Below are 5,159 nucleotides of genomic sequence, written 5' to 3'. Positions count from 1 at the left end.
TTGATATATAAACTTGTTGTTAAGCGAATAAAATGGCGAAAATCGGGAATATTTGGACCCGCTATTATCAAAAAACTAAAGTAAGAACGGTAAAAATTTTAATTTTCAAATGCGAATATCTCCTAAACTATAAGAGATAATTTTACTGCTATGACGACATTTTTTATAGTGCTCAATGAGGAGATTCTATATACGAAATTTTTTTTAAATCGGAACTCAAATGAAGAAATAGGATCGTTTTAAAAATTTAACATAGCCGAGGTGTCCTAATTTGAGGACCCCCCGCCGGGCCTCTGGTTGGCCTATAAGGTCCAAATTCAAAACCTAAACTCGACAACACCTCCTTTTTGTGCATACCAAATTTCATTAAAATCGGATTAACCGTTTAGAAGTTACCGAATTATTTCCCTCTTTTTTTTTTCCTATACCACTGTGCGGTGTTTAATTTAATTAACAAAAGGTGTGTTGGGTCCCATGGGTGACCCAACCATTATTTTTTTATTAACAACCAAATGGTTGTTTTAACTTACATCAAAATATACGAACAAAATTCACAAAATGAAAACAAAAACAAAATACACAACTCAATGAATCCAACAGCATCCAAACATACAGAACAAAATACACAGCTGAATAAAACCAAATACATTTACACACACATGTACATATTTTTCCAATATACAGTGTTGTTGTTGCTTATTTAACAAAAATTAGCATTTTTTGATGGTTGTTTCAGATTTTTCCGTTCTCACCGATATCTGGGGTCCTCTAAATTTCAACAGACAGACGGACATGGCTTAATCGACTCCGCTATCTATAAGGATTCAGAATATATATGCTTTATAGGGTCGGAAAATTATATTATAGAAATTACAAACGGAACGAAGGCTATAAAAAGTGTCAATCTTTCTCAGCTGAACGTCCAATAACTCCATTATAAGCCTCAACAGCAGATGTTGTTCTTATATTTTCATTATACACGCTGAATAATTTTACAAACGAAATTAAAAACTGACAAAATTACTTTTTTACTGTTACCTAATTTATTCGCTGATTTTCAAAATATTTTTGAAATGGTAGAAAAATGTTGTTGCTGTCCATTAAAAAAATTCGAGATTTTACATCCTTAAAAGAATTCTTTATTAAATCTGGTGGTAATAACAGTAGTGCTAATACTTTGTGGTAAAGTAATGATGTATTTATAGAAGATCTTAAAAATTCTAAAGAGGTTTTTGTTTTGCTATATTTTTTCTGATAGCTTGGCAAAAATGAAACCTTAATAAAAAATGATTTCAATCCATATGTAAATCGATTGAAAGTAAAAAAGCTTTTATATTGTAGTGTTTGTAATTTTGTAATTCGCGCAAATTTTTTATTTTCAATCCATTTATACAAAGAAACCATTTCAAACATTACAATATAAAAAATTCCACCTATTGACTTAATATAACTTATGCTTTGAAAAAATGTGATGTGTAAAATGTTGAAAGTGTAAAATTTCAAGCGAAATTTTTAATTTTCAACATTACACACATCACATTTTTTCTAAACATAACTTATATTAAAGGTGGTATTAGACGACATGTATTTTACATACGTACTGTCACTTTTTTATCCATATACATACGATTAATAACATTTGCTATCACACCTGACTGTTTTTCCCGTATGACATTTGTAATCAAAGATGTCTTTTTTATGTGTAAAAATTGTTAAAATTATAAATTATTGTATTAAAAATTTAATACTTACTTTTTCATTTTCATTATTCATTTTCTTTAATTTATTTTTTTTTTTTTTTTCAAAAAACATTATTTCACAGCAAAACAGCTGTTTTGTTTATGTTTGCAATACAAAAATAGAGCACGCTCTAATCGAAACAAGTAAGAGTTCTATATTGGGCTGTGCCGAATCTTATATACCCTTCACCATGGCATGTTAAAAAAACAGTCAGTACCGAAAAGTCCTCTTTTACATCACATTCTTCGGGCTCAACATGCTTAAGTTCATGTTTCTATATTCAATATTATAGAAAATTGAAAATAGTACCTTTGAAAAACGAAAAAGTACCCCAAAGTTCCCTTTTATGAGTTCTCACCTAATTCAGACTCTACACGCCCAATTTCATATTTCTAGGTTTCAATAGTAGAGAAAATTCAAAAAGTACCTTTTAAAAACAAAGAAAATATCAAACAGTTAACTTTTTCCGGTTCTCACCTAATTCCGGCTCTACATACTTAATTTCATGTTTCTAGGTTCAATATTATAGGAAATTCAAAAAGTGCCTTCTAAGAACGAAAAAGTACCAAAAAATCCCCATTGATTTGTTCTCGTGTAATTCGGGCTCTACATACTTAATTTCATGTTTCTAGGTTCAATATTATAGGAAATTCTAAAAGGACCTTTCACAGAACGAACAAATACCAAAAAATCCCCATTGATTTGTTTTCGTGTAATCCGGCTCTACATACTTTATTTCATGTTTCTGAGTTCATTATTATAGAAAACCTCAAAAGTACTTTCTGAAAAACGAAAAAGTACCAAAAAATTCCTTTTTATAGGTTCTCATCTAATTCCGAATCTACAAACTTAATTTCATGTTCCTCAGTTCAATTTTATAGAATATTCTAAAAGTACCATTTGAAAAACGAAAAAGTACCAAAAAGTTCCCTTTTATGGGTTCTCACCTATTTCAGACTCTACATACTTAATTTCATATTTCTAGGTTCAATATTAGAAAAAATTCCAAAAATACCTTTTAAAAACAAAACAAGTAGGAAAGTATAGTCGGGTATGGCCGACCATATAATACCCTACACCATGAGTATATTTTTAAAATTTTTATTTTTTATAAAGAAACTTTTATGTTGAATATTACCATAATTTATTGATAAAAAGAACTAAAATTTCTAAATAAGGCTTTATATAGGTCAAATATGGGCCGATCCTCGGTAAATTTGGGAAAAGGATATATTTTTAAATAACAGTTAGTTTTGTTGAGTTTCATTGCGATACAAATGGTTACAAGTCAATTTTAGACGTTTAAGACATTTTTTGAAGGGGTGTTTGTATGGGGGCTAGGGTCAAATAAGGGCCGATCCTTACCAAAATCTGCAGTGTCATTTATACTTATACAAAACTTATTTGTGCCAATTTTTAGAGAGATAATAGAATATTTGACGTAATTATGGAATAAAAAGTTCAAATCGGGAGGTACGGTTGTATGGGGGCTAGGTGAAATAATGGACCGATTTCAACCATTTTCAACCAAAAAGCTCAATTTAATGGCTTCTTACTTAAACCAGGCTCCACATAATTAATTTCATGTTTCTAGCCAATAACAACACATTAGTGCTGCTCTCGCTCTGCCTTGTTTTTATAAACAAGAGTACAATAACAAAATTTACCGTATGATTATGCATTTTATTTTTTGTAATTTCTGTTTGAGCATGAATAAAAAAATCTCAAATTTTGTGTTAATTTTCAGAGGTTGTCTCTGATTTTTGCTCATATCTTCGGTATTTATGGACCGATTTTGCTGATTTAAAATTTTTTGGTATGAACCAAATGTAATATTACGGTGCCCAAATCAAATTGATGAGAAAAAATCTTTAGTCATTTTATTTGGTGGAATATTTTCATTTATTAAGTCTATTGATTTCAATGAGGAAAACAAGCAGAAAGAGCAACTTTCACCATCAACTGCTGCTGTAAAAAATGCCTAGGTTTCATTTCATCTTTGTATAAACCGAAGTCGTTCCATACATTTTCTAGGTTAAATGCTTCAATTACCTGATGCGCATTTTTAGGAGATGTGATTAAATTTTTATTAATAATTTTCCGCAAACCTCTTTGCAGTTTCGAAAATATTAGATTTTTTGTATCTGCCTGATTACAATATAAAAAGTAATTAATACCTTATTATTAACTGTTATTAATTATTTACCCACTCTTCGCAAGCCTTCCTTATAGTGGGTATATTGGTTTTTGTACCACCAAGAGCGCCTGCCACATTTTGACAATCTCTTTTTATCGCATTCAGTGCTTTTAATTCCTTATAAATTTCTTTCTCATGGATGTTTCCGATGTATTTTCTGGCAGAAACACCCTTTCCATCTGGAAGAACACTTACCCTGGCCTTGCACGTTTTTTTCTTGCATATACACAGTTTTTTTGCATAAATCATTTTTTCGCCATAGTATATAAAAGTTCATTTATGCGGTACCCGGTGATTATAATATAATTATTTTTTATGTCTTGACACTATCACTTTTTATTACAAACTAAATAATTAACTGCACTCAAGAAGAGGTATTTAAAGAAAACAACAAATGTTTTCAGTAAATTAACGGTTTTTAAAATATTATTTAGAAATGCATTTTGATGAAAGTGTACATTAGTGGTAATCGAACTTGAGTATTTGCGTCGCAATTCTGATCAGTACTGTATTTTAAGCAGTTTTAAATTCTGTTAAAGTCATAAAATATCAATAAATTTAAACATTTCCTAATATAGAAAGTTTTGCCTTTAAAGCTTAATTTTTTTACCAATACAGTATCATTTTTTTAAATTAAAAAAAAAACTTGCTTTTCAATTTTTCTTTCCATCTACTGTTTTAATTTTACAATCAATAAATTAATTTTTGATAATTTCTTTTTTGTTCTTTAAAAAAAAAAATATTTTTTGTATTTATTGGTATTTTATTAAAAAAATTTATTCAAAATTAACAATATTGTGAATAAAATTGAATGAAAATGGCATCTTGAAACATAAAATTGCCTGCAGCCTACGTCAAATGGATTTTGGCAATCAGTTTGTGGGTAAAACTATATATATATATTTTTTTTTTCGTTCTGTAAAAGGTCCTTTACTGAAAACATTTGTTGTTTTCTTTAAATACCTATTCTTGAGTGCAATTAATTATTTAGTTTGTAATAAAAAAAAATTAAAATAAAAAAATTATATTATAATCACCGGGTACCGCATAAATAATGAACTTTTATATACTACGGCGAAAAAATGATTAATGCAAAAAAACTGTGTATATGCAGGAAAAAAACGTGCAAGGCCAGGGTAAGTGTTCTTCCAGATGGAAAGGGTGTTTCTGCCAGAAAATACATCGGAAACATCCATGAGAAAGAAATTTATAAGGAATTAAA

The sequence above is a fragment of the Lucilia cuprina genome, chromosome 5 (genome assembly GCF_022045245.1).
Source record: "Lucilia cuprina isolate Lc7/37 chromosome 5, ASM2204524v1, whole genome shotgun sequence".
NCBI lineage: Eukaryota > Metazoa > Arthropoda > Insecta > Diptera > Calliphoridae > Lucilia > Lucilia cuprina.
Note: the sequence above shows the minus strand (reverse complement) of the source record.